We start from the raw sequence: 16,752 nt of genomic DNA, 5'->3' as shown, positions 1-16,752 counted from the left end.
TTCTTATATCCTTTAATACCTACTAAATGTATACGTATTTTATGTAAAATACACAATTATTATGTTGTGTATATAAAATATGTACTACAGTTTTCGTATTTGCTTAGTATTTTACATGTTAATATTAAAGACTAAAAGTATCAGATTTTATAGGTTATCAACACCACGATATCTAAAGTTTGTAAGGCTTAGTTTCCGGTTTATACATTTTGAAGTTTTAAAAGAACTAAAAATGCATAAAAAAATAGTACTTTTCGATTTTTAAAAATTTAAACAAGTAGAATTATTAATTAAAAATCCAAACATTTGAAAAATTATATGGGCGTATTTTTATTAAAAACTTAATACGTTATTAAGTATTGACGTGTACTGTAATACGTAATACATTCTATATAGACGAGTACGGCGTCTCAAAATTAACTCTCTTTCAGTAACACCCAAAATACTGTGACCTTGAAAGGCACATTTTGTAAATTAATAATGTTTTTAATAAAGAACATTCTTCAAATGTCTTCATTAAAAATATATATGCATAAAGTATAGACGCCTAAAGTATTATGCCTGAAGCACGAGCATTACACATACATATATAGGTGTATGATTATATTGTAATATTAATATATATATATATTATTATATGCATTGAAACAATTGGATACCCTCTAAAATTACATTCTGATTTTTAAATTATACAATATACATAACCATCACCATTGTAGGTTATACGTTAATATTATATCATTAAATGATTCTGCTGTGTTAAATATTAATATAGGCTAGTTTCGAAATATTGATGTATAGATACTAGATACTTGTGTACGTAAATACAAGTTCAAATCTCATGAGAAAGTTCAAAAGTATTCACAAAAATAGTTTTTAAAAATTAAAATTATAAATTTAATTTCGATGCAACTGCGGGTAGTCATATTTTTTTTTATTAGATCAAAACTGAACAATAATATACAGTCAAATAAATAAACTACACTTGTATTAATTTTCGACCCCAATAAACACTGCTAGAAGCCTAGATATAATATTAGAATAATAATAAAATATTATATAGCTTATCGCTCCATCTATCACTTCTGTAGTGGATACTGTTACGTTATCACTCATCAATAATACATTTAAATATGCAGACAACTACAATCAATATCACGTTCAATAAATTTGGTTCCAAACAGAGATAACGATATCTTTTTTACAGTTATTTTCGCCCAAAAAACTACCGGAATTTTATTTTTAAATATCCGTTATAAATCACGATGCTCAGTTTAAAACCTAATATATAAAAATAATAAGTTGAAGGCCATTTTTCAAGTAAATACCTACTTCTACTGACTCAAAAAGTATTTTCCTTAAATACTATAAAATATATTGTATTAATAAAAAATATTATTCAAAACGAAAAGTACCTTTTTTTCATTGATTTGACCTTTTGGGTTTAGTTTGTAAGGAGAATAGATATTTGGTTTTATAATTTATAGTTCTATTTCTATATCCCAAAGATGGCTTAAAAAAACATTCGTTATCGAATAATACTTTACAATACTCTCGATTAGTATCATAATTCAAGTATAAAACTGTCAAATTTTGATTTAATTTTAATACATTTCATCAAGCGCCGTTGTACCACTGCAGTGCACAAGTCCTTAATTTCACGGGTTGTTTTTCAAACACCATTTCCTGAACTTTTTCAATTCAATTTTCCCACTAGCTTGCAGAAAATTCGTAAAATTTTTTTTATTAAACTGCAATATAATACGGTTTGATTTGTTTACTGCGTAATTCCTCCGCGTTATACAATAAAGGACGCTTAACTTGACGATGGTTTAGCCGTTAGAAAATAACTTTGGTATCTTTTTTACAATTTTACTCGTCTCAAAGTTTTTACACGTTTCAAATGTTGCTCTTCTAAAAATAATATCCTTGATTTTCAAAAACCGTCAACGCCGTGACACATACAAAGGTCCCAATAAAAGTGAGCGCAAACAATATTACATTTATATCAAACTATACGAGCGAAAAACATTCCTGTGAATAGTTTACTGTTTGGAAAAATACATATCATTTTGCTATTTTCATGGTATCAATAGATAGTCAAACGCATACACACGTATGGAAATTTGCTGACATATTGTATAATAGACATATATGTGTTACATAAAGTTAAGGTTTATATAGGTGCGTGTGTTACAGTCAAAAGGTAACAAAAAGTGTTTCTTACGGATGACTTTGAATTTAAACAGTGTTTTATGTTTTTGGAAAACATAGTAATAACATCTAATAAACAGTTCTTTAAAAGAGGAGTATAAATTTAAAACTGTTCTTCAAGGTAAATGGTTTTTTCTTCACACGCATCATACACATACGCCAGGTGAACATTTTATAGTCATAATTCAAAAATTTTTCCCAAAATATTTACATGTTTACTATCGTTCGCTCTCATATTTATATGACCTTTTCCAAAAGTTTCTTTCGTATTCTATACTTTCCACAAGGTCGTCGGTTTCTCGATATCGTCTGCCGAAATGCCGAATATTCAATAATCATTATCATATATAACTGCGGTATTCGAATGCATCTCTGTCGGCTGTTGCAATAAATACGCCGAATTTACATGTTGGCCGTCGTACTGTGTATGTATACATTATATCGGCGTATATAAATTATAAGTACCTATCTACCTATGTACTTTATCGATAAAAATTAATATAAAACACACGTACAACACGTCGGAAACGTTTTTTGTCCTCTACTTTACATGAAGTTGGCAGTTTTTTTGGCTTGCACTGATTTAAGCTCTTACACTAAAATGTTGTTGAATAATAAAATAAATCGCGCGTGAGTGAAAAGCAAAAAACTATTAGGAGTACATTTTCCCAGACGAACAACTTTTTAAAAGCATGCATTCAAATTTTTAAAAACCTATAAATTATAGTACGTGCAGACATTAAAAAATTCAGCAATAGAATTTTCCGCACAGTTTTGAGTATATAGACAGAATAGAGGAATCAGCTAGGTTGATGTGCGCAGGGAAAAAAATCATGAAAATAAATTAAATTTTTTTCTCGGTAATTTACATAAAACTCGTATATAGTTAACAGAATGCGCGGTGTGTGTTTAAATTCTATATGTCTAATGGTTTTTTAAATTTAATCGTATTGTACCACTATATAATATGCACTCGTTTATTTTTTCCTTACGTCGATATCTACATTACACTTTTATACGAAAACCACTTTAAAATATGTGTTTAAATAATATGCTAATTAGAATTTATATTTTTTTCAAACGATACTACTTGTTTTATGTTATTATTATTATTTTATAATACCTATCGCGGTACAGCATTGCTGCAATACGTATGCATTCTTCTCCGACAATATTAATATGCGATCGAACTTATAGAGAGTCAGTTTTTATCCGTTCTCAACTTATCGATGACTACCTATAATACATTTTAATACGTATAAAATACGTCATTATTGAAATATTTATGGCCCATAACTTACGAATTATGGGTCTTGGTAGCTCTTTTAGATACGAAAATAAATAATATTTATTTATTGATTTTATAACAGAACGGGTCGAAACCCAATGAAAGAAGAATAGGTAATTTAATTATACAAGAAGTGAACATTATTTTTAGTAACTAATAGTTTATAATTATAATACAGTTTAAAACTGTTGAAGAAAAACGTGGTTTCATTCATAATTGCAAGTTGCATATAACTTGCAGTTGATGGAACGGCAATAAATAGATGGTAGATGAAAAGGGAACATAGGAAGAAAAGTTGGTTCTCGTTTGGCGAGGGACGGCTTACAAATTAATATTGGAAAGCAATTTAAGAGAATCTCTCCTCTGCCAGAAATTTTCCTGAAAAATGTACGCTAGCAGGTATAGCCTTCGATCGAAAATAGATAGATTTAAAGTTTTTTTGGACACAATGTGGTAGTCACGAAGAGGGTAGTCAATTTTGAAAATATATAATGCAAAATACGTAGGACTTTACGTTGAACTCTTTGCAACATTCTAGAGTCACTATAATGGTGGGTGGATCCCAATAACGACATAACAGTATTCAAATTTCAATTAGAGTGTGGACTAATGAACGACAATAATAACGATAATAAAACGGTACCTGCCTAAGATAAATACGAGCTTTACTAGTTTTCGATCATTATTTATTATTTCCTACTCGGGTATTTTCTCCTCTATAATATGATACCTAATATGCATAATATTTTATTGGTGCTCTATACCGGTTACGTCATCGTTGAAGTTTACATAATATGGGCGCGTACCGTCTATATATCAATAAAAATACTGCTATGGGTGGGTACAGCATGTACGGGAAATACGCGAAACCGTGTATTATTTGCAGACTATATTAACACTTGTATTATAGATTCTACGGTGTGCGGCGTATTCGTGACGATATTAATTATTTGTTTAGAACTTAATATACAATAGTATACCTTTATTATTATGACACGTCGTGTTTAATAAACGATTCCGCGGTATCGGCTGTCGAATCGTCCTGTGCGGTGCTCGTAAGTATAAGTGTAAGTACAATATACTCGTGCGTGTAGAGTATTATATTGTATTGACTCGGCGTAATTTCGTGTGTGTGTGTGTGTACTATGTGTGTATATATATATATATAATTATATTATACGTAATTTGTAGTACTATAATAAATAATAATGGTATAGGCAGGTATATGCAAATTAACGCACTGCTAATCTACGGCGGTCGTCTAGGAATATTGCACTACACGCGGGCGTATTTACAGCCGGGTGTGCGTTATCGGCAGCAAATTGTTTTTAGAAAGTGCCGCCGGCGTCGTTTATCGTACGGGTACAAAAACTAACTGGGTGACTTATATGCGGAGGCGTCGTCGTGGTCTACCGATCTCCGATGTTTTTTGCTGCAGGACGTCTTTTATCAGTAGAGGGTCCCTATTATATATTGTATACCTACGATATATGCGCAGTGACGGAGCACATAGTAATTAATACATGGGTGCAATGTACAGGTGTCCGGAAGACAGCTTTTTTAGGCCGGTACCTCAGCCGAAATCGATGGTTAGGTCCGTCGGACGTATGCGATCGGTAGGTGTTCGGATGCTTAAGACTCTGAGTTTGAGGTAATAAGATAATTAATAAACATATTATTTACTATACGTCGTCGAACTTACCAGTTACGGTATACAATCTAAAAAGTTATTACAGAACAGTATACCCAATACATATAATATAATAATATTTAAATCATAATTAATATTTAACTCTAATTAAGTGTATTGTTGAAAAGTAAAGTATATTCTTATTACGTATTGCATTATTGTGTATTACAAATAATTGTTGGTTATGTTATTGTAACATGTTTTTTTTTTAGAAAAAAATAAAATTCATGTTGTATTTTCGTTTCTACTTTTTCGAAGCACCTATAATTTTGATAAAGTTAGTATGGGTATAGCAAAGTTGTTGTGATTCGTTTAATCATAATTTATACTTTATAGCCTATAGGTAATACCTAGGTCCTAGGTGTTTTAAGCGATACCTATAGTATAGAGACTTGGGCAAACTCGCTGAAACACCCTGTATCGTATAAAAAATGTCGCACCTATATAAAAGTTTATTTTCGAAGAGCTATATCAAAGCGGCGACGCAAACATCCTCTCTATAGGCATCAGTCAGTCGGTTAATACGAAAATAATATAATAAAAAAATAAATCGCAACTCATTTTTCTCGTTGTCGGTTTTTTATTTTTTATTTTTATTTTTTGTTCTCATTTCCTTCGTTCGCCACCGACAATCCCATGTACGGCTAACGAAAACAATTCTCTTTCGATAATACACTTCGGGTAAGCCGCTCGTCGTCTGTGAGCGGAATCGCTAAATCCAACTCGGCCGCCGCCGCCGCCGCCGCCGCTGATCGCCATATACACCAGCCGAGACGACACGCGATTATAACTTCTGCGCCGAGGCATGCCTATAACGCGTAGTTTACCCGTTTCTTCGTATACCTACGCAACACACACAATATGATATAAAAGTCTCGGCTGTCGTACCGCATGTAACAGGTATTACAATATATTGTTATAGGTACACACACGCGGTGGTGACGACACGGAATAATATATTGTGCACGTTCGACTGCTGTTCGAGTCTATTAACTCCAACGCCGTGCAGAAAACGGCGGGCGGCCGTCGCGCGTAAATCTCAGAAGGTATTGCAAACGTCGTCTTTTTCTTTCTATTTTTTACTCCTAATAATAATTGCAGGTACAGTAATCCCGCCTAAATATTACGTATGGCAGGTAGCTTATATTTCACTCACCAGTTGTGATTTGTATGTGCAACTTGCACCGTGGACACGTGTTTTTATCGATGTCATACGCATCTGGTTATACCTCTGATAATCGAAACACAAAACAATGGATACAATAATAGTATCGTTCGTAATAAAAAAAATTACGATGTCCGAAAAAACGACCACTTAATAATTAACATTAACCATGATGTAAAATGTCCTCGGAAAGTGTCTTGTTTATACTCGTTCCACTGTGACAACGATTTTCGGCTCTGCGGTATAGTTTACAGCGAGAAGAACTATTAAAATGACTCGACAAAAGAATTTACGTTAAAAAAAAAACTTTCAACATTGAGTACATATTCGGTGTGCGACCAATGTATATTATTTGAATAATCGCACACTACGAGATGATTTAAACTCACACGTTCTCGCTTTGAATATCACCCACACCTTGGCCGCACGTACATGGGTATATGTATGTACCTGCTGCAACTTACTATAAAATTACAAACCGAATTATTTTCAAAATATTTGAATGACTATCGTTTAATAATATAATACACAATACGCTCACTATTATTAAACGTTCTCAATCTGTTATCGTAGGCAGGCAGGGTAACAGATCCACTATTATATTGTTTTCTATTCGTTTAAATGCATTATATAATAATATTTTTTATCCGTGACATGTAACATTTAATGTTTTTTTATATGTTTGCGTGCTATGTCAGGTGACAATATTTTATTGTATTTTTCTAATACGCTTTTAAACGTAGGTAACGATATGGCATAGTGATGAATAAAAATCTCGGGATCTTCACTTCTTAAGCTTTTATGTTCGAAATTATTTTTATACGGTATACGGTTTTGCATACTAGTCCATTTTGGGTAAAAACAACTATTTCCCCTTATAAGGTATATCAACATGCCATAAAAATGAAATATATAATATTATGCGTTTTTCACTGCAATATGACCAGATTGTTTTCAAACCAACAACAAACTGTTGAATATCTTTGCGAACAAAAATTATTTTTGAAAACGAAGAGCTTTTAACCATTAAACGGACGCATATTGCATTATAAAATGTATACTAGCTGTTGAATCACAATAATAATAATATAATCTTTAAATACTTCATGGCCGTATACGAACTTAGTATAAATTATCAATACTTGTGGATTGTTTAAAAATCGTAGTGTTTTTGTTTTTTTTAACGAAACGATGAAATCATTTTTAAGAATAATGCAAAAAGAAGACGATATTTATAAACTATTGTTTCTACCGTATTATGCAGTATGGTTCGCACACAGTCTGGCCATGGACTGCTAAGATGCTATATAAAATGTATTTTATGTATATATTTTATATTTTATGTAGACTTACTTATAATTTCAAAGCTACACGTTTCTGTATATAATATAATATTATATGAATACATCGCAGAATTAATTTCTTAGTCTGTATATATACCATCAATGTTATGTATCTGTTTTATGTATACCTATACACAAATAGAATTTTCATAATTCTTTACAACATATATTTTGTGCTGTGAAATATTGCGTCTTGAATTCGTTTTTAATCTGTCGGGCAGCTGAGATTGGCGTAAGACCGAAAACCGGCAAGAATATTGAACATTTGCAAGGGAATTATAACCATTTTTCGGCGCATTGTCAGAAAAATTATTCATTTATTCTTGACAATAACCTCGGATTGGAGCCAAATTTGTGACGGTCAAACATGCACTAAATAGCTTCAATGCGATGCACTTTTAATTGTACAAACAAATTATCCACCTCGAAATTGACAAAAATATCTCTGACATCTGTCGCCCATTACTGGAATGCTTCCAGCTGGTAATCGATGAAACAAAAAATTACTGTAGAACGAGTTCTTTCAATCTCAAAATTTCAACAAACGACATTAGAAACTATTCCTAATCCACGTTTTATAAATCGTCCCACCTTTTAACAAACAAGGTTATAATTCTTATGAAAGTCGTAAAAATTGGTTTTCCTAAAAAATATTCAAATAATCCAGAGACGTCAACTATATAACGTTAATAAAAGTTATGTTTGTGCATGATGCCAAATATTATGTGTTATGTTGTACATCCAGAAAGACTCACTGGGCAATATTAATATGCATTAAAAAAAAATTTCACATTTTTACACAATAGTAAAAATTATAAAACCTAATAATGGCAAAAATAAATATAGGTAGTATAAATGTGTATTATTTTACTTTTTTTTAAATTGACATATAGTTACTCGGCATGTGGCATGTTTGTAACTTAAGTACAAAACTATGACGCATGAGTTTTAAACTCAAATATTAAAAACACCTAATGATCACAGTCGATGAAGGGTTGTAAAAATATATTTTTTTTAACCAAACGATAATGGGTATATCAATAAATAATAATATTATTACTCTTTAAACAAATATTGAACAATTTGGATATGTATACATATATAAGTGTATGGGTATCTGTCATATTAATATAAAACTCGTCTCGTTCACTTGGCCCACATGGTATTCATAAGCCAATTAAAAAAATTATGATAAAACATACTATACAATGTAGGACGTAGGTATACGAGATGTATTATAGAATATAAATATAAATGGTAAAAAGGCGTCAGATATTAAGAAAAACCATTATATTTTCAAGACTATACTATTATAGCAACCGGTAAAGGGAGGAAACTCGAAATGTCAATGTCTCTTATATGCCGAATGAACCGGTTATACATAATATGGAATAATATTAGTAATAACAGCAAGACTTACACGCATAGTATATTTTTCATAATGTACTGATGCGAGTATTTTTTTTTTTAATGGTACATAATCCATTAAACGACGACACCTATATTAATAATTAACAATGGTATTTTAGACCGCAAGTAAACTAAGCGAATAATCATTGTATCTTAAAAAAAAATGATCTGAGTTTGACGTAAAAATACAGGTACAACGTACATATAGTTATAAAAATTAAATTGTTTTATAATATAAAATTATAATTATTTTTTTTTCATTCATTATCAGTTCTTAAACGATACACATGTAAAGTAATTAATAATTATTTACAACATAATATTGTGTCATTGACACAGTATGAATTGACTGTATTGAATATCAATTTTGTAATATCCATGTCATATATACTGCAATGTCATATTATAATCAATTGAATATTCACATTTTGATTGAATTTAAGATGACTAATTAGTAATTACATTGTATTCAACACTCAAAATATTAAAATAAATGTTTGCATTATATAGGTACGTACAATCAATGAAAATATTTTTTGAATTTTAAAAAAATAAAATGAATTTGGTTGAAAATTATACCTACACTTATTTTCATAAAATATAAATGCATATATACATATATATACTACATTTATAATATCTATATCCTTATTAATACCTAATCGTTTGTTCGTCTTAAACTTTCAGATAGTGGCGAGAGACCATCGTTGATATTAATACATAGATATAAGTTCCTCAAATGCTATTATTTGATATTGACAAACACATTTTTTGTAGTCTTTACGCCTCCAAAACTCTCATATGTTTACCAAATTATTATTATTATTATTATTATTATTACTATGGAACACTTCTCACTTACATGTTGAATTCGTAAAGTTGTAAAAGCTGACCATTTCCCAAAGCGCTTTAAGTACCGAATACTTTTTATGTATATGCTTGTTTTTCTGCACAAACGATAATTAAATAATACAACAAGCTACATGTCTGAATGAATAATAAACAATAATACCCGTGTCTCGTTTTCGCTATTTTCCGAGTCAAATTAATAAATCCAATAAAACTGCGAGGGGTATATATGTATATTATACTGCAGTATATCATATTATTATATATTTGATACCTATTCTCGATGAATAAAATAAAGAATAGTAACACGGTTTTATTTTATTACTCGAATCAATAGGACATTTTTTTTTTCGTTACGGAATTCACTCAACCGATCAAAAACTTGGACCAACGTTGTTGGAAAAAAACTTTTTCTCTCTCGTACATGTCAACTATATTCCAATGTCTCGCACTAATCGACGTTACTTACAACCCGTAAGATCCTCTTCACACACGCAATATAATATATTGGTTTGTATAAATGTTTTTTTGTAACTCGTTTTTTCCCTCTACAAACTGCATTCCAGAATTCTTCGGCCCATTTCGCTTGCTGTACAGTATTAAATTTTTCACTCTGTATAGCCACAGCGTGATGACGATGAACACTGGACGAGTGGACGAATCCATGAAATTACGATACTCTTAAACTCATACGAATCAACCGATTTTAAATCCAGCAAAATGATGACTATTGTCTTGTAATATTTATAAACGTCTTGGAAAATAGACGAACGACCTCCAAGTGCATTGCAAACACAACTATAATATTATGCTATTATAATATTATTAAACTTAGTCGATTCTATTAAAATAGCGATATTGGTACATAAAGAGAAGAGAATAAAACTCAGTGTCCAATGAATGATTAAATGAATGCCTTGTCGTTCAGCTGGGTGATATTACACCCAGCGGATTTAGACGACTGTAGATAAAGCAATTTGTCTCAAAATTACCAAATAAATCCGGTGTCCGAGACGCAGCGGACCATAAAAAAAGAAAAATTAGAGGGACTCAAGGTGCCTGAATGAAATATTGTGGAGCCCGGTGTTGCTGTTATAGACCACGGAAAGTGATTAACTTAGACAATTGATTGGAAAAATGAATCGTTTTCGAAATTCTGTTTTGAGATTCCATTGTGTAGTCAATGAGACATTTTCAAAAAAATATAGAATATTACCATATGTAATATGTATATAATATATCACATAATGTTTATCTAAATTACACCACTATCTTAGTAGCGTGTGTGTGAGTATATAAAATATTTTAATTAATTAATAATGTTTTTTCTGAATCGGAACGTTTAACCAATAAAGATTATAAAGATTAAACACAATTGATCATCGAATGTGATTAAAAATTAATAATAAAAAAAATTAGTAGTATTTACTTATATACATCTACAATATTCTACATACTTACATTATACAAGAAACAAAGTACTTAATCAACATTCAATAATAATAATAATAATGTCGTTTCATAAAACTGAATCGTGATACAAAATATATACCTCTATAATATTATATATAATAAATAATAACCATGTTAGAACAAACTCGACCAGTGTCCAGAGTATATTACTATTATTACTATTAAATGCACTTTGCGGAACATAGGTACAGTGAATTATTAGAACAACAAAAACTGGTTATCATCGATCAGTCAATGCGTTATTTGCAACCGCTACATACAGAAAAATAAGATTAAATTGAAATATCAAATATTATACTCAATCAACGTAACAATAAAAGTATATCATTTTTGTCAGTGATGAAAATACAATTATATTGAAAATATATTGTAATATAATATTTCCGGATAGACAATTAATGGAAAACTGTTGACATAATAATTTACAAATAGGTATATAGAGATTACAGCATTTTGGTAGGTATACTAAAAAAGAACACTATTTTCTGGCGAAAAAATAAACGTATTACGCGGATGATATTATTATAATTATATATTGTAGAAAAATAATTGTTAGTAATCCTACACATTTATTTTGAAAAACTTACATCGTACAAATTTTAAAGAATGTCTTCAATAAGAAAATTAATAGTAAACGTAGACAATATATTTTAAACATGTTATACCTATATTTAAATTAAATTTATAATAATTAACGATATTTGTAATCGTATATTTAGTGACTACGTAGTGCCGATACAATTAATATAAAGAGAAGTCAACAATACAATTTTACGTTTTCCAAAACGATTGCTTTTAGTTTATAACGAAAATACCAATGTTCAATAGACGGATGAAGCACATTGTATGATATAATTCCTCCATACTTATATAGCTTGGGCGTATGTAAACTCTGACAGAAAAAAAACAGGTAAAATTGGGTTCATGTAAACTCCGTCAGTAAAGCAAATCAAGTAACAGTACAGAATTAATTTAATGTATTATTATTATTATTATTATTATTAAAAAAACAATCATAATTTTTATAATAGTATTAGTTAAACGTCATATCCTAAAAGATATACAAAACTTAAAAATAAAAATAATGATTGTCCGAACAAATCATACAATAATTATTGTTATGTGTATTATCATAGTAAATAATTGTAACAATCATAAAATATGCACCTAGGTATGTTATGTTATTATTTTGAATTGTGAACTGAAATGATATTATAATACAATCTGTAGATATTTTAACTTCTAAGTCTAATATAAATGATAAATCCATTATTATAACTATTTATCTCTAACACTATCATATTTTTCCATTTTTAATTTTTGNAAATGATATAATACAATCTGTAGATATTTTAACTTCTAAGTCTAATATAAATGATAAATCCACTATTATAACTATTTATCTCTAACACTATCATATTTTTCCATTTTTAATTTTTGAGCCTATTTAGTTGAGATATATTATTAAGTTTAACATAAGCATGCCCATAACATTGGCAAAGTTTCCAAAGACCTATTACAGATAAGAAAAAAACTTTAAAAGTTTACGTTTCCTTTCATTACCTCTTTATCCAATCGGTATTCTAGCGGAGCTTACAATCGTCCGTATACCTTATAATACGTATAAATTCCAATTACTTTTTAATCAAATTATTAATTATTAGGTAATTACTTTAACATTATTTTCACAAGTATAAATTGTACTCTTTACATATTGATATTATATAGACCACAAGTTGTTTAAATCCAGACAATTTAAATCACAAAAGCTAGTTTTAAAAATTAATCTTGATCATTTTTATTTCCATTAAAATGTGAAGGCTATTTAAATACAAAATATGTTGGCCACATAATACGGTTCGTTAACTAGCTTATTATAAGTATTATACTATATTATACTGAATTTATATTTTATACAGAACTGTAAAATCAAATAAAACGAAAGAGATTGCTAACCACTGTGCTATCATTCAAAACTAATTAACATATTATATTATTATGTCGCATACAACTTAATTTCGTTTGACCTACAGTAAGACTAGATGAAAAATCTGTAAAATATTTTTCATAGTAAAGACAAGTGTTATACTGTTATAATATTAAATGTTTATTATTTACGACGCATAAAATAATAATATTAGTCAACTTGTTTTTCCTATCTAAAAAAATTCTTATACTCGTCTTACATTCGTTTAAGCGTCGTTTGTGATGATTGTTTACGATTTTTGTGAATCGTCACATCATTAGTTCGATGACATCTGGAAACAAATACTTTCTGATAAATTATGTAAGATTTGAGTACGAAATATCCTCCTCGTCTTTGTTTAATTATTTTACCATTATCAATAATTGGCAACAACTTTCACAATCTAAATATCTAATAGAAACGATTATTAGTTGTTATAAAGTCGATTGGTTTTATAAAAAACGAGATGTACGAGTTTCGGCAAGTCTTTATAGTTAATTTTTTTTAGATGGGTTTACGATATATTAATATCCTTGGCTGTCATAATTGGCTATACTCGATTTTTTTTTTTTTACCACGCTAAATTTGCAACAATATAATAACGCGTCTGGTCAAGATAAACTATTTAATTTTATGGATGCCCCTTAGGGCTTTCGGAAGTTTACAAGAGTGTCACAATTAAATGTTCCCCATAGAAAGCATATTAACTTAGATTTTTATCGGTCCTAATAAAATTAATAATTAATCTCACCTCTTTTTATTTGATATTTATGGGCATTTTATTTTTTCTATTTCATTATTGTATAACGATGTTCTATCAGTATAGCGATAACGCTAATGATTTAAAATTTTTTGTGACTATCGGATATTTTGCTGTAACGCCTAAAATGTATATTATTTTAAATAAGTACATAATATTATTTCTTATTAAATAGATAGTATAATAATTAATCTACGAATTTGAAAATAAAAAATATAGCTTTTTAAGTTTTCCATATAATTTGATGTATGAAAAGTGAAAAGGAATTCACGAGTCCTTTTTTCAACTGCGGCGAGTCATGTTAAAAGGCGTACCTACTAACTACCTACAAATACATCTACTCTTCATTATAGGTTTGCTGCACAGGTAGTACGCATCACAATAATTTAATTAACAGCCGAGTTTTTTTTTGTCTTTAATAAATTTCGGATAATGTATTTTCCAATGTCCAATCTACACATTATTATTATTATTATTATTATTATTATTATTATTATTATTATTATTATTATTATTACTATTAAATTAACGTCGTTATATACATCATGCTCGTTCGTGGTTCGTCTTTATAAACTCAAAGGAAAAACATCAGAACACGATTTGGTCTGCTAACGCGCCTGCAGAAATCACAAAGGGTATACATATATAGTTATAGCTTACTTATATACTATAATAATATGTTCGTTGGGGAATTTCAGTTTACAAAAATAAAATTGTTTCTTTTCGCTTACTAAAATCAATGTATTGACGCGGCTAGTGTCGCAACAAAACTGTTGTCGAAATATTATTATGGACCGATAAAATATTATACGCTTACGACGTCATCATCACTGTTGTAGCATCGCGATATAATACTATACGGTCAGTCAGTATACCTATAATCTATACATATATATTATATAAAATATATCACAGCACATCAGTATTCTGTCGTAATCGTCGTCATCGTCGTCGGGAAAACACATTACACGTCGGCGGAATTTATCCGCGAGAGACGAGCGAATATCATCGTACTCGGGACAGAGGCTCCGGATATAATATATAATATAATATATATATATCGTTACCAAAGTTTATTTTATTTTATCCTTCGAAAGTTTTCCTGTCCGTTAGGCGACCGATTCCGCTGTCGGACACGATGGCATAATAATATATCTATCGATGTATACTATAAAATATTATGGATACTGTCGGTCTAGTATGTCTACTCTTATCCTTGTGTGCACTGTGCAGTATGGATACGTGTATCGACGTATCGGGGATGACGACGATGAAGACGAAAGGTTATCGAAGTCTGCCTATAAAACGTACCTATCATTATTATTGACTATTATGTCATTTGTCCGTGACTCCGAGGCGGCTCTGTGATGCCGGTCAAAAGTATACTACATATTATTATTATTGTTATTATGTACCTTTTCGTAGGTGTATAATGAAACGTTAGGTGCCTAACTGTGTAACGCGATCGAACAAATCTGTCGTTTTGTGGGTCTCCTCTTATATTACCAACGTTAAGTTCTAAAAGGAACGATCTATAGGACATGATAGTATTAGTATACCATAAATATGACGATAAAATATACTCAATAATCGTTGATCTTACAATAATATTTTATATACAATTACAATTATCTCGTGTGTTTACCTCATTCGGTGGACACGTGTTTATATAATATTTTATATACTTCGATATCCTCGTCCCCGGCCAAACGGTGAAAAATTACCACGAAATAAACGAACTAAACGACGAACAAAACACACCGACGATATCGAAGAGAATATCCACTCGTACTGAGTGATTGAAAAAACAGTTCAAATAATATTACGACGAGCAACGACGAAACGGCCGATGCGAACGTCCTAAAACGCAGAAAAAATAGATTTTTCCTTTAAAAATTCGCGGGCTGCAAAGAAACCGGGACGATTGATTAAAGTATTTTTTTTTTTTNTTATTATTATTGTTATTATGTACCTTTTCGTAGGTGTATAATGAAACGTTAGGTGCCTAACTGTGTAACGCGATCGAACAAATCTGTCGTTTTGTGGGTCTCCTCTTATATTACCAACGTTAAGTTCTAAAAGGAACGATCTATAGGACATGATAGTATTAGTATACCATAAATATGACGATAAAATATACTCAATAATCGTTGATCTTACAATAATATTTTATATACAATTACAATTATCTCGTGTGTTTACCTCATTCGGTGGACACGTGTTTATATAATATTTTATATACTTCGATATCCTCGTCCCCGGCCAAACGGTGAAAAATTACCACGAAATAAACGAACTAAACGACGAACAAAACACACCGACGATATCGAAGAGAATATCCACTCGTACTGAGTGATTGAAAAAACAGTTCAAATAATATTACGACGAGCAACGACGAAACGGCCGATGCGAACGTCCTAAAACGCAGAAAAAATAGATTTTTCCTTTAAAAATTCGCGGGCTGCAAAGAAACCGGGACGATTGATTAAAGTATTTTTTTTTTTTAAAAAACCAACAAATTAATTACACTTTTCGAGCCGACGAGAGTTTTACTTCGGCGGCGAAAGCGGCAGCGGCGGCGGAGAAACGTCTGT

At 30.2% G+C, this 16,752-nt stretch overlaps 1 protein-coding gene across 2 annotated transcripts in view; it reads right to left on the bottom strand.

Annotated features, from left to right (window-relative positions):
• LOC111042246 (growth hormone secretagogue receptor type 1-like) overlaps positions 1–16,098 on the bottom strand; it is a 173,156-nt gene extending 157,058 nt beyond the window's left edge. For both annotated transcript variants that reach the window (XM_022326798.1, XM_022326789.1), the window contains exon 1: positions 15,804–16,098. The gene's annotated coding sequence lies outside the window, so the exon portion shown is untranslated. The remainder of the gene's footprint in view (positions 1–15,803) is intronic.
• Between the last annotated feature and the right edge of the window lie 654 nt (positions 16,099–16,752).

This window comes from Myzus persicae, unplaced genomic scaffold (assembly GCF_001856785.1).
Source record: "Myzus persicae strain clone G006 unplaced genomic scaffold, MPER_G0061.0, whole genome shotgun sequence".
Taxonomy (NCBI): Eukaryota; Metazoa; Arthropoda; class Insecta; order Hemiptera; family Aphididae; genus Myzus; species Myzus persicae.
Note: the sequence above shows the minus strand (reverse complement) of the source record. Positions and strands in the feature narration are given on the sequence as shown.